The 20,976-nt window shown below is 40.1% G+C and overlaps 1 non-coding gene across 1 annotated transcript; it reads left to right on the forward strand.

Annotated features, from left to right (window-relative positions):
* Positions 1-5,630: 5,630 nt before the first annotated feature.
* trnaw-cca (transfer RNA tryptophan (anticodon CCA)) lies at positions 5,631-5,702 on the forward strand. The gene has a single exon. It is a non-coding gene; the product is annotated as a tRNA-Trp (tRNA).
* The last annotated feature ends 15,274 nt before the right edge of the window (positions 5,703-20,976 follow it).

Genomic DNA, 20,976 nt, shown 5'->3' on the forward strand with positions numbered 1-20,976 from the left:
ATATGCACGAGTATACGAAATGTCTCACTCCTGATTCATCTCACGTTCTACAGGAGACTGGCGATTCCTCCTGTTTCTTGTACAACCATATCAGAACAGAAGCCCGTGTCACCGAGCTCAGATTCAAGATTGACTTGCATCTTTATCCCTTTTTTGTTCGTGATCATTATTTTCTTTAGTTATGATCAATATTGAACTTTTTTTAAATGAAGTGACAATAATCAAATATGCAGGCAGATTTTTGAAAAGTATTCAGAATTGTCAGGGTTCCCCTTTGGAACAGTCGTCAGAAAATGTGAGAAAATGAAAGTTATGTAAGCTCTCACACAAAGCATTGAAGATTGGAATCTGAGTGTAAAAAAGCTACCCGTCTCCCAATGATAGGCAGGGATACACACCATGACTCAAATAGACTCAGCGAACTTTAACGCCTATGATATTACGAGTGCTTTGCACGTGTCGAACTTCAAGAAGGAACTACTACAATAGTTGTGGACATAATTCAATACCACCGGCAAAGTCCAATGCCGGCAACGTCTGAGAAAATAATATTCACTCATGGAATTTGGTCTTTGAATGGCTGGCGAGAAAATTCATTTATACTCCTGTTGCACCCTCAGCTGAAACATGTTAAAATAACAATGCAGATTTGTTGGAGAACTTATCATCAATATCCTTCAAAATCTACGTTCAAATGAAGGATTTGAAGAAACTATGAAAAAAGCAATAGTAGTAGCAGAGGATTTTGAATTTTGCTTTTCAAGTCAGTAGATCACCATAGAGTTGCGCCCCTACAAACAGCACAAAGGATGAATCCCACCTCCTTCGTTATTGCTGTTTGTGCAGGTGAAAGTAGCGTTTGTGCTATTGAAAGTATCTCGGAAGATGAAGGTGCAGTCACTTCCACATATCATGATATCATTAGATCCGACGACAAGAGCTGAAGCCCCCGACATTTTCCAAGCCAGCAATGTGAGGAAGATGGGTGTGGAGGAAGGTAGTGTGGCCGAGCAGTCTAAGTTGCTGGATTTTAGGCTTCAGTTTCTCTGGGGGTGTGGGTTCGAATCCCACGGCTGCAAAATGTTAATGTTTGAAGACCTGCAATACGATCAGTAAAAGCACCTTTTGTTAGGCTGCGGGAGGTGTTTATAGATAGACTTTCTAAAATACAGGCTTAACATCAAGGCAGAAAAAATATTTTGTTTTCTTAACATAAATTCTCTTTGGCATGTTCAGCTTTATGTAGGGAACAACATCTGCCGAGATCACTTTTGAGGCAGTGCACATGATAGTGTACTGGCAAGTACATTTAATATTGGCTGTGGTGGTGAGCTTCTTTTGTCTGTGAAACTTTTAATTCTTCACGCCGAATCATTGGCAGGGGTAAAGCTTATTAAATCTTTGAACATAGCGCTCCATCGGAAATACTTTGTTCATGGTCAAAAGATTTCAGAGGATTAACTTCATGAATTCACATAGCATAACTTACAGGAAAGATTTAAAAGGGGAATTGATTGTGCTTCCTGATGTTGTTCCTGTGGTTTCTTTGGATACAAAGGTGAATGTTCTTTGACGTTCTACTAGAGTATCCACTGGGTGGGCTTTATCAATCAGCTCGGATAGGTCATCAGTGCTCCGTCTCTGGAAAATAATCAGCACTGTCGTTTTCTCCTGTACTGTCTTTTAAAACATATAAGATCACGAGTTTACAGATTTCTCCAAATAACAACTATACATTTTAACCCAGCGCTTAGCATTCCTTCAATCTAATAGTTTTACTCTGGGTAAAAAGCAGCGCAATATACAAAGAGATGATATTCAAATATTTCAACGTTCTTATTGGATTACCTGTATGGAGATATCGCTCAGAATTCCTAATATGATTTTGAGTTCAGTTTTGCTTTACTACTTTCAGAGTCTTTTATTGACCTTGCTGAAGCAGAGAAGTGACATAATCACAAATGCGACCTACCTGTGCTGCTACCTGTTTCTGGTTAATAATGATTATTGCGAGGAAAAAAAAAACAGCTCCTTGCATTAAGAGCAAGAGCAACAAACGCGCTCGCTTGTTGAGTTGGTTTTTTTCCGTGGTGCTCTTCCTCAGATGCAAAGTTATTTGGCGAGCAAGGACCTCTGAGAAGGAGCCTGAATCCGTCAAAAACTCAGAAATTCTAATATCGCACTACCGTCTTGTGTACAGAGACCTGCTTCTTCCTTTTTGAGTGTTTTGGTGTTTAAGAGCATGCTTCTTACCTCGAATGTTAGTTTCAGGAGATGTGTTACCGGATCACAGATCATCTTAAAAAGAATGGGGGATGCACTGGCTCAGTTATTTGAAGGAACCTATACCACCAACACACTTCTGAGAAGCACCTGCACATTTTCGCAATCCTCTCTCTCACCTACAAAGTTATGAAGACACAGACGACCAACAAAAACTGATTTGATTCACTCAAGGCTTCACTCTTCTGTTGTGATGTCGTTTTAATTAGTGTTAGCTGTGATGAGGTGTTGTTTCTGTCTCTTAAAGTTTAAGAGTCTGCTCCTTTCTTCCTGGTATAGAAATAACATGTTCCATCTTTGTTTACAAACACCACTGTAAATTATTTGTCCATCTCTAAAGCCTGCGTGTATTGACAAGGCAATTCAAAAGCACATATTAAATAAGAACACGATCCTTCTTGTTACCATTCACGTGGTTGGAGCGTTGTTTCGCCCTTTAACGTTCTTCTACAATATTTACAGACAGGGCTTTATCACTGGAGTTGTGTGCATCGGTCCATGAACATCAATTGTACTGCTGTTTTTCTATGCGTAATTTAATCGCAAGCACTTAAAAGATGAAAAAAGGTTTCAAAGAAAACATAATTGAAAGACAGTGAGGAGGTAGAAAAACGCACTCCCCCGTTGAAGAATCAACCACCGTCGCCCATGTGACTGGATATAAAAATAAATTATTCATTTTGCCCAGTCTCTGGAAGCTTCAATGCGATTATTTTCCCTTCCTTATTTCTTCATTCCCATTGATTTACTTTGTAGTAGAAGAAACTCGAAAGTGGGAAACTGCAGGCATTCTTCATGAAGGGTGGATTGTGGTCAGTGAACATATGCACATCTTTAAGTCAGTTTCACTATCTGTGCCATAGGGGATGTAGCTCGGTGCTAGAGTGTATGCTTTTCGTGTATGAAGTCCCGAGATCAATCGCTGGCATCACCAGGTGCTTTATATTATTGTGCTCACATCACAATCTTCTGTTGAGTGAGAACTCTTTGCTCGTGTTCATAGAGAGCCAGGTTTACACAATTAAATTCAGTCACACACGAAGTGCTACAGTGCTGCTCTGCTGTTTTAAATGTACCTTCAAAGCATTTCGTTCTGTTAACTACCAAATGATTTGAACTAATTTGACGTCATATTCAGGAAATCCAGAGAAGGTCATCAGACTTTTAGTGGCTGTTGAAGAAAACACCTGTTGAATCTCACCGGGGATTTCTTGAGAGATCATTCAGCGAGCGAGTCCTCCCTCTGGACTCCAAACATTTTGGGTTAAACTGTTATTCACATACTCCAACGAAGAGAAACGTTAGTGTCTTCCGGTGTGTGAGCCCATTTCTCAAAAAAAAGTTATATAAATTGAATTGTTCTACTTTTTAGGCTTGCATAGTCTTATTAATATTTCAGTTAAATCTTTTTTTTCTGTAGTAACACCAGTTGATATTAATATTAGTCCTGATTTATAATTTTTTGTCATGGTTGATCTTAAGTAATTTTGTAATTAGTTTCAGTTTTAAAAAATCGCGCAGAGAAGCTACCAAAACAGGTAATGTTCATATAATGTGTAATGCAATAGCAGCATTTTGGGTTGAAAACAAAAAGTATATCTTGGTATGAATCCTAACACTTCATAGGCAGCGTTCTAGGACTTCTCGCTTCAGATAAAGTTGTCAATACATCATCGATTTCTACTCAATCAATATCAGCAGTGTTATCGCTACCGAGCGGTAATATAGATCCTGGCAATACTTCGTGAGATCTTCGTAAGAAAATCCAAAATACTATGGAAGCAATCAAATTTATACGTTTCTTATACAAATTGTGGTTTTCTGTTAATTGCCAATTTGACTGTAATTACATCTTAGTTTACAGATGTCTTGCATGTATCACAAGGTATAATAGTCGTGTGCGTCATCATTTAAAATGTTTTAAAAAGTACGAGAAAAGTACAACATGCTTAAGAATATTTATGGTTACATCCATATTACAATGAAGGTAAATATACCAAGATATTAAAATACAATTGTACAGTCCTAACTTAATAATGCCTGTGAAGTTTTCCAACAAATCCGAACTGTAATTTTGAAATATTATTGCTGAGACTGATAAGAGAGTACAAAGATCAAATTCAATGAGTGAAAATGCACCCGTAGTTCTCTAAACTGAGTTTCTTCCCTGAAATGACTTGCTTGCGAAGCACCAAGCAGCCTTGAACGGATCGCGGAAATCAAATATACAGTACAGATGGATTCAGAGTGTGCTTTCCAACTTTTGTGCAACATTTTCCTTTGATAGGGCAGAGTTGTCTTCACAATCTGGGTTAAATAAAAAGGAGTGACGTCAGTGTTAAACAGCTTTCCTTTTTGGGGAACAACGGTTGTGTTCCATATTTCTAATTATTTTGGTTTCAAGATCGCAATTTAGTGTGAAACATAAAAGCCAGCTGGATAAGCTTTATTAATTTCCCTCACGGGATCAATAAAGTATCTATCTATAAATCTCTTACACGTCATTTACAATGGCCTTTCAACTAATAGCCCGTGCAGGGACCAAACTCTAGCTGTTGGTACAGTACGAGTTGCGTAAGGCTCTGTAACGCGCAGATGAGAAACCAACCTCTGCTTTTTCATTATATACACAGTGAGCTATATATGCGAGCTTACTGCCTCCTACGGGCTCTGTATTTGATTGCGGTACAAGACCGGCCGTGGAGATAAAGTGAGACTGCTTTGTACCTTAAAAGGCTCATAGCGTCCCTGGGAGGGCTCAAACCACCACCCTTTCGGTTAACAACCGAGCCACAAAGACTCATGTACAGCTTAACACTTCTCGGTCTCGGTGAAAGTGATACACTCCGTAAAATTTCCAGAGATTCATTTATTTTTAAAGGAAAATCACCAACAGCGGCCGAGAGCTACTGGAGTTTTTTCATTCTATACTGCGATTTCTGAAGGGTACCCTGTGAAAATACGAGTTTTGACGAGAAGGGATGGACATATAAGGTCAGAAGGCTTGAGGAACTGAACTTTAAGGTGAAGACTGCGGGTTCAGTAGCAGCAGAACCTGATCAGTATCAGTTGACTCCGATATACCTTGAAAATGAACTTGGGGATTTAGAGTCAGACGTGCTACCGTTGCACTATGGGGTACTTAATTTAAAAAAAAAATAGGAAAACAAATCAGTGTTCCTGGATCTGTAATTGAGAACAACACCTGCACAAGAGCTGCGCAGGAAGAATAAAATGTTGTCTGGGAAGAAGAGACTCTCTTCGGAAGAGCAGCGCTCTTCACAGGAGATTTTTTTTTGTGAGGCTGATTTGTCTCCTTTGAGGAATTCAAAGACGCTGATGACCGCGACCTCGTGGCGCAACGGTAGCGCGTCTGACTCCAGTTCAGAAGGCTGCGTGTTCAAATCACGTCGAAGTCAGCTGTTAGTTTTTCAGGTTCTGCTAGTCCTGAACACCATGCAGTTGAGTTCTATCTGAACACCACATAGATGATCTAAACAAAATAGAGCAGTACAGGACACGCAGTGTGGAGCTCACACAGCGAACAGCCTTGAACACGAGAAAAGGCACCGTTCACATCTGCTAAACATCACGTCCAACTTTAGAGACAGCTACATCATAGAATGGAATCCCGGAAGTTTCAGGTAACTTTCTTTTTAAAAAATACAGGTTCAAGCAAACCTGAAAGTTAGGGAGTTTCGGACACTTTTCTTTTATTAAATAGTGTCTGAAGCCTGAAAATGTAATTTGAAAAAAAAAACGCTATTGGACATTAGCAGGTGCTTTTTGTAACGATTTGCTATTTCATGCTGGAAAACAAAGGAAACAGACCCAACGTTTGCTTTCAGGTGCGGTTCATTACATAATAGACATCTATTACTGAGGAGCTTGAATAAAATGTACACGAGCCAGGTAGAAGTCGAACCTATAATCTTATGATCCGAAATCAGCTGCGTTATTTATTAAACCGCTGGTATTTCACATAACCTGAATTCCCCCATAGTGTGCTCAGCGCCGCTGCTAGTAATACACCGCCACGTCTAAAATTTCAAAGTGAGAAACGTGTTTTCTGATTTTTTATGTTTTAAAATATCATCTCATTAAATCAGACAAAGGGTTTATGTTTCGCACTGAAATTCCGATTGATTGAGAATTCAAAGAAAGACTTTCTTCCACAACACCGTATAATTATCACATCCACCAGACTCTCCAACCTCTCCAGACCTTGCTGGGTGAGCATTTGCTCCGATAAATTAGGTCACGTATCATGTTAAATCACTTCTTCTCAACACAACATTTCCTGGTGCACGTTTTCTCTATGAAAAAAAAAATACATTTTTCCCTTGCACGATTTCTCGTTTTTATCAAAGCGTACAGAAAGAAAAAAGAGGAAGAAATAGTGTTGCAAAAGAACTCTGTCGCCCTTGGGAGATGTCAAACCCATTGGACATGAAAAATGCCAGATAAAAGCCAGTTCTCTTCGTTTCTCAGTGTCGGGGCTGCTACTGTATGTAAAAGAGGCAATTTGCTCTGAGAGCAGGTTCAGCGCTTACTGAACGCAGATGTCTCAGAGCGGTGTGTCCAAGTGGCTGTAAAAGGAAACAGCTGTCCTGTCACCATAGCTTAGTTGGTTTAAGCGCCTTTTTATTAAACAAAAGAACCTAGGTTCAAATCCCAGCTGTGTATTTTTTCCTATCTTGTAGTACAGAACGTACCATTTTGGTCACTCACAAAGGGCTTGATTTCGTTAAATGCATGTGTTCATTTCCTTTCTGGAAAACTTGTTTTTGATGAAATTCACACAGCTTGCGAAAAATGAAATTCAATTCTTGGTTATCAGTGCAGAAGAAATATTACCGGCTGGCAAAAAGAATGGTAAGAGATTTTTTTTAACCGGAAACTTGTGATTCGAGAAAAAATGTCCAGCAGTTAGTCTCTGTGGCGCAATCGGTTAGCGCGTTCGGCTATTAATCAAAAGGTTGGTGGTTCGACGCCACCCGGGGAAGGGCTTCTTTGGCGATGTAAATATTGTCTTCGCATAGGTCAATTGGATTTCTCAGCGAAACCATAGCCATTTTAATATTTGTAGGAAATGCGAGTGTTCAACACGTGTCAAAAATGTCCAATAATGCCCAACATCGCAACTCCCCAGAAAACCATATTCTCACAAGAAAAATGATCGTCGAATCATTTATACTCCCGTCACATCCTCTGCTGAAATATTTTAAAAATACAATGCAGATTTGTTTGAGAACTTGACTAGCATTGTTACGTTAGCACTGTGCAGTTGGATTTTGATATTTTGACATATTTACCTTAATTTTAAACATAAATACAATCTATTGTAATTGTGTTGTAATATTAAAATATGTTAGCTGAGGATGCAAAGGGGTGAAAGGGAAAGGTCAGAGGGTATAGTAACAACAAGGTTAGGATTGGTGGAGGTGGCAGGGGTGTTGATGGTTTTTCTCTGTAGAGGATGATTGAGTTTTTTATCCTTCTCTGAAGTGAGAAACTGGAAGAGTTGGGAGTTGAGAGATCTGATGAGGTTAGATATAAAAGGAAGATGATGTTGAGCTGTTAGCGGTAAAAAATACTTAATGTCTTTGATGTTGTCATCAAAGATAAACTGCAGTAAGCAAAGATAAAAAGAAAATTATCTTTGCTTACTGCCCTGTCTTTCTCACACCTGAAGAAGGCTCCACGGCCAACAAGTTGTGTTTCCTTTCTTCTCTTTTCAGCATGGAATAACCCTTTACTTGTTCCTTTGCAGCATACGCATGCTGACGCAGCTACTCACCTGATATTTAAATTTCCTATAATCACAAATATGAATGTCCACTGTGGGTATTTTTTCCATGATTATTTATTCTGTCATTGAAGCATATTTTATGTCATACCGAAGTGTCATAATCACTGAATTTTTTTTTTTTCATTTAGAAAGTAAGAAAGTGATAAATCACTATGAATTGCATTTAGCCTGTTCTGATCTAGATTGTCTATATACTTTAACATGCCATGTTCACAATGTCACAACTCAGAAATGCAACAGTGAAGTGTTGTAATTACCAATGTACATAGTGTCGGAACATTGAGATGTTTTGGTAATGAGGAAGGAGGGACATGCCAGGTTCACAGGGTCATATTTAAAAAAATAGCACAGTAAAATTTCCTAAAGTTCAGGATTTTGATAGTCTGTTCCATTGTCTCTCACACCTCAGTGTCAGAATTTTTAGATGTTTTTATAACCAGGGGGTAGGTTTATAGCAAGAAGCAGAAAGTGCCATCACCCGTTGCTCATCCTCGGTTAACCATATATTCTCATATGCCATGTTCTAGACGTCCCATTTATATTAAAAAGTTCTTGTAAAATGCAAGATTTTAAGACTTTATGGTCAGAAGGCAAGGTCGTGGTAAATATGCAGAAAGTGCCTGTGAACTTCTGTTTTGTCTTATTTACTTATTGTGTTTGTGTTACTGTGAGTTTTGAAAATTGGTTTACAATTTTCTGAAATGTGTTTCACACAAAAATGTTATTTGGATAGTCACTACTTACATATTCCCATTTACTGAGGATAAATACAGTAATCCATCCCGATTAGTACTTTTAAAAATTACTGTAAAGAGCCATCTACAGGCGAAAGGCGGCATAACATCACAGCAGCAGCATTTAAGGCAGAAGAAGAAGCTGGCGAATAAGAAGCCAGCTTCAGCCTCGTTAATGCAATACCATTGGGTGAAGTGGAAAAATATTTCTTGCTCTGAATCCTAACATTTTTATAGGAGGTGTTCTAGTACTTCTTGCCTCAGATAAAATTGCCAATACACTTATTTCTACTCCATCAATAGTAGCAGCGTTATCGGTACTGAGTCCTAAATGTACGTCCTGTCATCATATAAAATGTCAAAAGTTTCAACTGCATTCAACTGATCAAAGTTCTCTTCGATGACAGTTATAATTTTATCCAAAATACATCCGAAACAAATTCGCACTGTTTTTTTTTATCCAGAAGAGCATCATCATGAGACTCAAAACATACCTGTTTTTTCTTCTTTCCAGGAGGAAGGATTGTTCAGATGCAAACACTGGTCCAAAATCAATGTACTCTCCTATCGCTGTTGCTTCTTTAAATCCTTCATTTGAACGTCGATATTGAGGGATGATATCGTACAAATTGTGGTTTTCTTTTAAAGCAAATTATATTAAAGTATGAGCCTCTGTTATACTGTAGTTGTCTTGGAAGTTTCGAAAGGTATAATATACCCCCTTGTGCCCTCAGCTAAAATATGATAAAATACAACAAAATTTATTTACATAGAACAGCACTTATGGTTACATGTATATTAAAATTAAGATAAATATACAAAAGTATTGAAATACAAATGTACAGTCCTAACATAATCATGCTGTCCAACTATCTTTTTTGCTTGTCAAGTTCTCCAACAAATCTGTGTTGTAATTTAATTTTAAATATTCTAACTAAGGATGCATCAAGAGCATAAATGAATTCTTCTGCCAGCTGTTCAGTCCTTGGCTGAATATGATGTCCTTGAATGTTGGTCATTATTGGCCATTCCCAGTGATATTGACTTACGTACTTAATTGTTTAACAAAAACATTCACATGTCTTGCAAATATCAAGTGGGTTAAGGTTTTGCTAAGAAATCCGAATAAGTAGAGATGAGGTTTACATTGCAATAATGAGAAGTGCATTTCTGGGTGGGCTCAAACCACTAACCTTTCAATTAACAGAGACTCACATGTGTCCCTTTTCTCCATTTGCAAGCTTAAAAAAAGAAAATAATGCTTTTTTCTTACCAGCCTGCGATATACAAGGCAAGATTTGTATTTCATCTTTCACAAGCTGTATGAATTTCATGAAAAGCAAGTTGTTCCAGAAAGAAAATGAAAACTTGCGTTAAACAAAATCAAGCTGTACGTAATCATCCATAGTGATTCATTTTGTAAGACAAGCACTGCTGGGATTTGAACTCAGCATCTCCTGTTTTAAGAGGAAAGCATGTTAACCAAATCAGCCAAAGTGCCATCAATGGATCAACACCATGTCTGAGTCAGTGATTGCAGCTGACAGTCACTGGAGGACAGTTCATCGTTCAACAAGTCAGCCTGCATAATGAGGGGGAAGAGACTGACTTCTGTGATGCAGTATCGACAAATACTAACCTTCTGTCCAACTGTTCTCTGCTGCATTCTGGATTAGCAGGTAAATATTGGTTTCCATGAATGTGTAGGGGTTTTGTGTATTTACTGGGACAATTATTAATTGTAGCAGTAAGTCACAAAATGATTCTTTGATGGCTATTAGAAAACCGACCTTGTGAGTTAACTCATTAACGCACACACACAGATACTAATACACTTATTAATACATAAAATGTGCATATAAACATAACAGATCTTAAGAGTGTGGGTTAGCAGAATACAAAAGGTATATATTAAATCATGAAGAGTTCCAAACCAAGAGGGACATACATTCCGTATACCATTCATTTAGACTGTTTCGTAAATGAACTGGGATTACAACTTCTACACTAGATACTCAAAAGCAAGTACATCACTCATAGGTATTAGATTGATATCAATTGTGGTTGAGGTAACAATTGAATTCTCGAGCTGTAATGCAGAATGTTGAATACTCATCCGATCTGTGTGGATTCAGATCTCCCGCGGACAAAAGAAGTAGTGGCAGGCTGTTGCTGTGTGCAATCGGCACTCTCTGGCTCGGTGCCAGGCAGTGGCCGGTGCGGCTGGCGAGAAGGAGAGGAGGGAGAGATTCCTGTTGCGATGCGCTGCTGATGCTCTTTGAAGACCGGCTAGTTAGTGTTGGCTGAAACTAGCAGAGCTTGTGCACATGGAAAGTGACTGCGGGTCCAAGCCAGTCACACTCTTTAGATGGGAAGAAGACCAGTTCGTTCCCGATGTAGCGCTAGCCCTGAATCCTGAGATTCAGCTGTCGACAGTTCCGACCGTAGTTCACTCGTTGATCAGGCAAGCTTTGGCGGTGGAGTACCGGTGGTTCACGAGGCTGTCAGCTGGGCTAACCTACGGTAGTTCAGTGGCTAAAAGTTCCGCGGGCATTCGAGACCCATGTGGGGTTACCCTGCCCTACCAGTTCCTGATTGGCTGATTGAGGTGGAGGATGAGTAACAATGACCTCTGTCCTTAGGGTTGTAAACCTTGGGATGAGACTCTCCCATGGAATCTCCCAGACAGTAAGGTGCCAGAGATGACCATTTATTAGGGTGGCTGGTGAATCTCAGCCCTGGGAGCTGTTCCTTATCAGGAAACTCTATCAGCTAGAAAAACACCTTAAATGTGAACCAGATGGAATGGCCTCTCTGTATCCAGCTGCACTGAGATGAGGGAGAGAGGGACTGGCAAGGGAGCAGCAAACTTAATTCCTGTATTTTAAATACGCCTTGCTGCTACAGAAGTGTCCATAGACAGAGAGATCGCTGAACCTCACTGTTCTGGCATGTCCGTTAGCCTCCATCCTGCTTCAGCAATGAATGCAGCGGGGCACATTCTGAGAGAGATGCGGTCAATCAGGTTGCAGGAAAACCACGCTATGCTTTTTTTTGAGATCCTGAAAAGGCCAGAGAGGCCATGTATATGTGTGCAGCTGGATGTGTATTTGCAGGTGGCGTAGCAAATTCTGCTGAAGCCCCACTGCCTGGTGTGGACGGTAGCTGTGCATGTTGCAGCAGAATTGTGCATGTGAGATCAAGGGGGCATGTCATGTGTTTCAGCACTTCACTCCCTTCAGTAGCACGTGATTCCCTGAGTCCAAAACAATTGTGAGTTCTTTAGATGACCTGTGGACCAATCTTTCACGATGAAGAATTCCTTAAGAAGAATAGATCTCGGCCCACCATCCCAATGCCCCCGTCTCAAAACAGCAACCTCCCACTGCCCTTAGTCTGCAAGGCAGTCCTTTCAAGTGCGATGACAACGCCGGGACCTTCATTGCCTATTGTACAAGCTGAACTTTTGTGCTCATCAATACAATGCTCTTTCCATCAACTCATCTTGTCTTTTGACGCTTCGTGTTTTGCGCTCCTTTGACCATCGGCATATCGGGTGACTGCAAACACTGAAGTTCTTGCTTACGGAGTGTGGAACATTGTTTTGAAAGGATCGCTGTTCTGTCATGTTGACGCCGAGTGAATCTTTCTTTGGGCAACATGGGCAGCCTGACAGCAGCGCGAAAGAAAGTAATGGCAAATTTCTTGACTTATTTCTGAATGTGAATGTTCTTCAGGAAAGGGATGCGGCGTTGCTTCTCCCCCATGTAAAGGTCACACGTTCCAGACGTGGTTATGATAGAACAGTTGCCGCAAGTGTCTGAAAAGAGCAAGAGAGGAAGTGGCCCTGCCCCGAAACTCACAACTTTCTGATGATGAGGTTATGAGGATGCGAGAGGTCCCTCATTTGTAAGGAATCCACTGTAACAGCTGCTGCCCTGTAGTCGTTGGTGCAGTAGGTGACTAAGCAGAACACCAGATGATATTAGAACGTTCCTGAATATAGTGGAAATAATATCCTCAGTCAGAAATGAACTTGCATCAGTCGCTTGAATTTTATTGTAATATTTCCCTAAAATTGCTATAAAGACACACCAGAAATATACACAGTGAAGTTTAATTAATTCTTGTTTATTAATCAGTGCAATTTAACAATGTATTTTAATGTCTATAAGATTCGATATTTCAGCTAATAGATGTAGAGCCTTAATATGCAATAGTGAATTTTCAGAATTCCTGGGGAGCAACAAGAACAAAAATTAAATACATATTTAAATTCAGTGTATGTCTTAAATGCGATCTGGCCCCTCTGGCTGTTAATTTAATAGATTTGTTGAAATTTTCATTAGGATGGTACTCTACACTTTTGAGAGTGAAAAGGGATAGGATTTGGGGATTCCGAGTATAACGTTTGTAGGCCAGTGTAAGGACATGTCCTCTTTTTAAAAGTCATTATTTAAGACAGTTCTGAACACTCTCACTTCTCTCACTCACTCACAAAGTCAGAGGAGCAGATTGTTTCAGGTCATTTTAGTTCACTGTAGTTACAGAGGTCTCTCCTCTGTAGCATTTTTGACTTATAAGTAAAACAGAAATTATATTTGCAAATTAATTGTATTTGCAGCTCTAAAAAGATAAACTTCAGAGACTTCTGTAACAGATCTTTTCAGGTCATTTCAGCTCAGTGCTGCTCCTCTGACCTTGGGAATGAGTCTTAGGAAATTCAGAACAGCGTGTTGCTCGCCTCTGACTTGCTCTGCGGACCAGTCCAGTAGGAGCTGCACAGTCACTATGACGTGTGCAGTCCTACACCGCCTTGATATCAACAGGATGAACCTCCTCTTCCATCTGCAAGACTATCAGCACTCTGGCTGTATATTACTGGACCACAGCCACAGGACAGAGAAGGGGCAGTGTTCCTACGAACTATCATGAATAATCACTTTTAAAAAGACGTAGAAGGTTCTTTCCTTGAACGTACCCTTACATTTGCCACCACAACTTAATTCTCTGTACCCCCAAATCCCCAATATCCCTGCTTTCCCCAGAGAGTCCTGGGACCCTCTCAAACTGCTAGGCGGTGCGGTCAGTTACAAAATAAAAGAAATTCCTTTATTTAGGCATCGTCATTCCCCGACATTTCCTTGGCCCAGTGTACAACATTGGACACACACCTTCGGAAATGTCTAAGAGGACACATTTTGTGGATATCAGAGATGAACCGCTGTTAATAAAGACCCTGCCCTTCACAAGCACTTGAATATTCATTCAACCTCTGGGTGAAGCCATTTCCAATTGGGGCTCCTTCTCACCAGTTACTTCCCACAAGTAACTCCAGTCGTTGGGATGTTGGAATGACAGATGACCCAACTGGTGATGTGCTTGTGTGAGCCTCAGTTAACTGGTGTCATGGGATACCAGATTACAGCGAACAACAGTCCCTCGGTAACAACAACATAGTGAGAGCTATTACAGCAATCTACAGCTAGTCCATATTAGGAGAGCAGGACGAATGACCGGAGACAGTTCATCACATCCTTTTACAGAATACATTTGGTTACAAAACAGATCATGACCCTTTTGCCCTTTCTATTTCCACATAAGATACAAGAACAGTGTTAGATTGCAAGGCTTAAGGAGTTGTTTCAGACCTTGCACAGGGAAATGTAAATATAATTAATATGAATATATTTAGAGGTCTCAGGTTTTGCAGTCTTATTTTCCAATAATAGAAAAACACAGTGACAGCAGTTAATTAGTACAAGTACACATCTCATTTCATTTCAAGTACACCTGTACTTCACCGGGTGCCAACAGCGTCCGAAAGCGATGGTCGAACGGGGATTGATTTCTGTTGTTTAAGTTGTGGTACGTGTTGCCAACTAAAGTTCAAACGCTTTCTACAATCTTTGGCTGAACGTGGATCTTGTAGGTCAAACAAATGTGTCGTGACTGAGGATGCCTCTTCTTCGTGTCTTCGAACAGCTTCCAGTCCATTTCGTCCAGCAATTTCCCTCACGGGATCAATAAAGTATCTATCTATCTAGCCAGCCCGGCAGAAGAACATGCTGGATTCTAGGGAGATGCGCGATGGCCCTTACACAGGCGACGACCAGGCAGGAAGAAGGTTTCAGCAGATGAGACACGGGTCTGGAGATGTCCACCTTCACCAGGTTACTCAGGCGCCCCAGACAGTGGAATAATTCCTGCCAACCTCTTTCTGTGGTGTTGATGCTGTGATCTATAATGAGTTTATGAAGTCCAAGGAAATGGCCATTTTGAGTTGCCTTTGCTAAAAAAAATATTTATATTTATTTATTACATGGAATAAGATAACATAAGATCACTTTATTAGCCATATACAATTTCTTGCATTAGGAATTTGTCTTTTCGCATACCACAGCTTGCCTTCCATGAGACAGACAGACAGAGAGAATCTTGGGGTCAGAGCCCAGGGTCAGCCATTGTACAGCGCCTCTGGAGCAGTTGGGGTCAAGGGCCTTGCTCAGGGCCCCAACAGAGTAGGATTCCTCTGCCGGCCGCGGGATTTGGACCAGCAACCTTCCAGCCAGAGGCAAAGTCCCTTAGCCACAGAGCCACCGCTCCTCCCATAGGCTGAATACAGTTGTGGTATCACAGCTGTAGGTAAGGACAGCTAATCAAGCATTTTAATTCATTTGGATGTCATTTCCAGGAACGTTTCAAAACAGTAGTATCAACCAAGATAATGTTTTCCTGATAGATAGGTTTAAACAATATTATTTTTTGAGAATACTAATGCTACTAAGTTTATATATATATCTAATAAAAAAAACTTCAATTGCATTGAAAAATGAAATGCACTATTGTTAGAAATAGAACTACTGTTTTCTTACAACACAGTCCTAACTTAATAGGATAACAATTCTGGCATGCAGCTTATAAAAAATTAGAAAAAGCTCTATTTTATTTTAACCAGGATATCCCACACGGGGTCGGAGGGGAGCTGGAGCCTATCCCAGCAAGTAACAGGCATAGGGCAGGATACACCCTGGATGGCACACCAGTCCATTACAGGGCAGACGAACACACACTCACAAACAGCAGGGTTAATTAACCTACCAGCATGTGGGTGGAAGCCCACATCAACACAGAGAGAACATACAAACGCCACACAGATAGCATCTTAGGAACTGAACCCAGGGCCCCAGCACTGACAGGTTTGATTTAGTTCTTATTTTTACACCATTTGAAAATCATACAGTAGACTTGTCATAACAAGCACTTATTCTGTTCTAGATCTATTCTAAACATAAAGGATCTCTGTACAACTTACCAAATGTGACAAGACTGTCATCTTTCAAACAGGAGTGCATTCGAAGGGACCTCAAGCACGGCAGTTTGACAAACTTTAATAATCATCTCAGCTGCCTTTTTAATGCCTTTTCCAAACGGCAGATGCAAGACTTCAAGGTTTTTAAGTTTCTGCAGTGCACAAGGTGAGAACACAGATAATTAGCAGCACTTATTTACTCAGCTCTATCCTATCCTCCTCAGCCTATCCCTTCAGGACATTCAGTCTCTTTACTATACATACTGTACAAATATGTGCAAGAGGGGAGTGAGTCAAGACAAACTTGAGGTTCTTGTCTGGACCGCATTTCCCAGAATGCTGTGGGGTGTGAGCTGCTGCCCGCTGTCACAAGACCTGCTGGTGGAAGATTATTGGTCAGGTGTCAGATCACAAAGAAGGAAGCTCAAGCTACCAAAAGTCACATGTTTTTTGTGAAGAGTCACAGAGAGAGAGAGACTGGAGTTAAGAGTTGTTCAGTTAAGGCTGGCAATTAGCTTAGCTGCCCACTCCTGATAGTGAGAGACTGAAAAGGAGCTAGATTATTCCTTTGGAGTTTGTTTTTTATTTCCCTGCACTATAAATAAACAGTCCTGTTTCTGAGCCTTATGCCTGTATTTGTGCATGTCTGTTTCTCTGCATTAGCCTGTGTTTAAAGACTGTTACAGCAAGTCCAATGGACAGTCAAATGTTTTCATCATTTGGTTTTCCATCACAGGGCACATATAGATGCCAGCTGTAGATATTTTAATGTTTTATAGACACACATACAATACAATATCTATGCAATGTATTTGAAAAAACTGATAATTCTGTCAACCAAATTCATCCATCCATTTTCTAGCCATGTTATCCAGTACAGAGCTGCATGGCAGCTGGCGTCTATCCCAGCAAGAAACACGTGCCTGGCAGATACATCCTGGATGTATCTAGATGTGCACATACCTATATAACCTACCACTGTGGGAGGACTGTGGGAGGAGACCAGAGCATCTGAAAGAAACCCACACTAAATCGGAGAGAACATGCAAACTCCCCACAGACAGAACCCAGGACCGGAATTAAACCCAGGGCTCCAGAACTGCTAATGCAATGACAGGCAATGCCAATGTCCCAGCAATACACCCCAGGGAGCCACCGTGCCACCCATGGACAGAGCAAGCTAATTGGTTTTAGGTCAACACAATCATGCCCAACATCCCAAAGAAATTGGAGCTGAATTGCAGAGCAAACAATCATTTCGCCTATATTAAAAAACTCAAAGAACTTTTGATCAAATCATAAATATGTTACAGTCACATTGTCAATAAGACGAGTCGTTCACATGAAAGCTTCAATAACTCAGTGAGAAGTGCCTGGCTTTTTAGAAGTTAGTTTCCACCTACCGAAAGCTGGCGTTACTTCCACAGTTTCAAACACTTCATTACACAGCTTCAGCACTTTCAGATTTGTGAATCTTCCAAGCTGTGCAACTGAGAAAAAAAACAAAACATTACAATTAGCAGAGATCACAACTACAACTGTTAGAGTGATTGTTTACTTGATAAAAGACCTCTTACATTTTCTCTTCTATTATGTCCAGAAATAGAATACCTTCTGTACAGTTTGATCTGTGAAAAGGTTGTGCAAGGGAAATAAACCTAGAATCACAATTTATTTTACTTTTATTCACACACTGTAAAATACGTCCTCCAAGTGAAAAACAAATGGTCAGACACTCTAAACAGTAATTTCAAATGAAAATGAGATAGAAACACTGGCTGGACATCTTCAGAATGAACAGTGAAATGTGAACCAAAGAGGACAGAAGGAAACTATGAGAGTGCAGAACAAGATACCCAGGCATGTTGTTGAGGGTAATGCCCTGGATTCAAGTGTTTCATAGCAAAAGCAGTGAACTACTCATGCAAGTTACATTCTGTCTTAGATTTCTAATTGATTTGGGATGAGCTGTAGACTTTTGTTATTTTGACATTATTTTGTCAGTAATATGTGAAAAAGTCTAGGCCAGGGTTACTAGTTTTGATAAACTCTTTAAAACCCGTTGGTGTGGATAAGAACTGCTAGAACAACAATCTGGAATATGATCCATCAGAACATGGCACAGACTCATTGGCAGAAGGAAACGGCTCACCAAAAGAGCTCAGCTGAGAACCGGTGAACGCTATGCAGCCCAGTCTGAGCTCCTGCAGGCTAGCGCAAGGCAGGGGGCTGATGATGCCTTCCAATGCAGGACAGGAGTCACTTTCCAATACAAAGCTGGACAAGAGTGGGAAATGTGTGAAAAGCCACGCTGAAACAGAAACAAAAAAACAAAAACCACCCATCAGCAGCTTCATACTGTTACTGGTGCAGACGATGACTGGTCACTCCTCCTGAAAACCACAGCCTCTTGTTCTTTCACCAAGAAGGGCAGTGCAATCACATTGCAATAATACAGTAGGAGTTTTCCCAATAATAATTACTGTATATTGATTTGACCTCAGCATTGTCCTTACCTTGATTCATTTTGGTATTGGTATTCTTAATTTATCTGCTTGTGCCTTTTCAAACAATGCTGTGACAACTCCCAAAGTGCGCTCTATTCCTTTGTCCTTTAACTTTCCATCAGTACTTTTGTAAGACTTACATTTTGGTTATTTGTAAGCATTAATGTAGCTTCTACTTGTCACACACTATCGCATTTATAAAGGGAAATTTGTAGTTGATTACATAAATAAGTTTGGAAATTTAAGATGGAATGCAGTTAAGGCAGATATTTAGATTCATGCAGCAATATTTTTTGCATTCGTATTGCTCCAAGGAACACATCTGTTCGGTCATGTTAAGTGTTTTTAAAGATAAAATGGTTTGATGTTTTAGAAGAAAATGCAGTCCAAACACCCATATTTGTTTGCTCTGGCACAATATTTCTGGAATCATGTTTTGATCACCTAAAAACTGCTTCCCAGTCTTGGTCAGGAGTAGCCATTCATTCCAATAGATCTTTGTTAGTCTGACTCATCCATCCACCCTTTTTCTAACCACTTATTCCAGTTCAGGGTTAGGGTTAGCCTTGTAGCGCAGTGGCCCTGGGTTCAATTTCAGTGCTGTCTGCATGGAGTTTGCATGTTTTCCCTGTGCTCATGTGGGTTTCCTCCCACATTCCACTGGCAGTGCTGGTAGGTGAACAGACCCTGATCTGAGTGTGCATGTATGTTTGTATCTGTCTGCTCTGCAGTGGGCTGGCATCCCATCCAGGGTGTATCCTGACTTACCCCTGTTACTTGCTAGATAGGCTCTGGCTTCCTCATGACCCTGTACTGTATAAAGCACTTTAGAAAATGGATGGATGGATTAATCTGATATTACCTAATATAGCGTCTTCCTCTTGTATGGTAATATTCAAGTACAGTTTCCTTAGAGTAACCACCTTACTGAATCCAACTGGTAGGGCACACACAATTCCTGGAGATGGACCCAGTACTAATTTCAGTTCCTGGCAGAAAATTAAAATTCAGAAAATTAGAAAAGGCGGTTTATTCATTAAACTCTAAGCTACTAACAGCCAACTTTCTGTAGTAAAACCGTGTTCAATATTCATGATTTCGCTTCTTTGCACAAAAGTGTTATAAGGTTTTACAATGTTATAAGGCACAACTGCATTAACATGACTTAACATGATTCTGGAGCAGTGCATCCTGGGTAATGCTTCAGTTGTTCAGTTTCCTTCAGGAAAGCGTAAGAAGTGGCTTGTATGTGGACCTGTTACCAGAGCAGTGCCTGTGCGCGACTCAGTGTTGTGTTGCCAGATAAAAGAAATATTATTAAAACAAATATCTTCCATGAATCCCTAAACTATCAATTTCAATTTACTTTCCTGTCAGTTATTCCTGTGAGGTAATAAACGTCATTACAAGACGATAGTGCTGCATTTTTTAACAATAATAAAAATAAGATCTAAAAGGAAAGAAAATGCACACAACAATGAAAAGAAAAACTTAGTCCAGTACATGGTAATCTGTTATATAGCAGTGATCTTATTAGTTTGCACATACAATAATTAGAATTATAGGGAGGACGGAATGCTTTTCTGAAGTTTTCAGTACTAATTTTCTTTAAAAATACTAATAACTAATATCACTTATTTCTGATATAGTTATAACAAAAATAATTATGGTTTTGTGAACTGTGGAACCACACATATTTTCCCGCAAGGCATTAAGTTCCATGTTTGAAAATTCACCATCTGAGGAGACCTCAAGGCACCTAACCCTCATAAAAACCAAAGTGTTACTGTACACTGTACTAGTACACTAGAGGGCACAAGTGAATTTCAAATTGGCTTCTTTACGAAAGCAGCTGTAGGTGTGTGGAACATGCTGCCCAGTGATAGTGTTGAAGCCGATACCCTGACTTCATTCAAGACAGCTAGATGAGGTCCTCCAGTCAGGAAGGGAGGCACTCCTTTACACAAAGGGATGTGGGAGCATGGAACAAGCTAAATATCCAAGTTGTTTCACAAATGGAAACCACAGGGAAGTACATTTAAAAATGAGCATGGGAGACAGTAGCTCACACAAAGGGTGGTGGGATAGTTTTCTTTCAGGAAACAAATGGATGACATCCTGGGATCAATTCAGTACTAGCTACCAAATAAAAAAAAGGTCAGAATGCTGTTGTAGTGTGCTCTCATGAGGCACCAGTTCTGTAGGGGTTTGGGCATTTACTGGGACAATAATTAATTGTGGCAGTAAATCGCAAAATGATTCTTTTAATGGCCTTAGAATCCAACCATGCGGTATAACTCAAACAACGCACACACACAGGTACTAATA

Source organism: Atractosteus spatula, unplaced genomic scaffold (assembly GCF_055471065.1).
Source record: "Atractosteus spatula isolate fAtrSpa1 unplaced genomic scaffold, fAtrSpa1.hap1 Scaffold_51, whole genome shotgun sequence".
NCBI lineage: Eukaryota > Metazoa > Chordata > Actinopteri > Semionotiformes > Lepisosteidae > Atractosteus > Atractosteus spatula.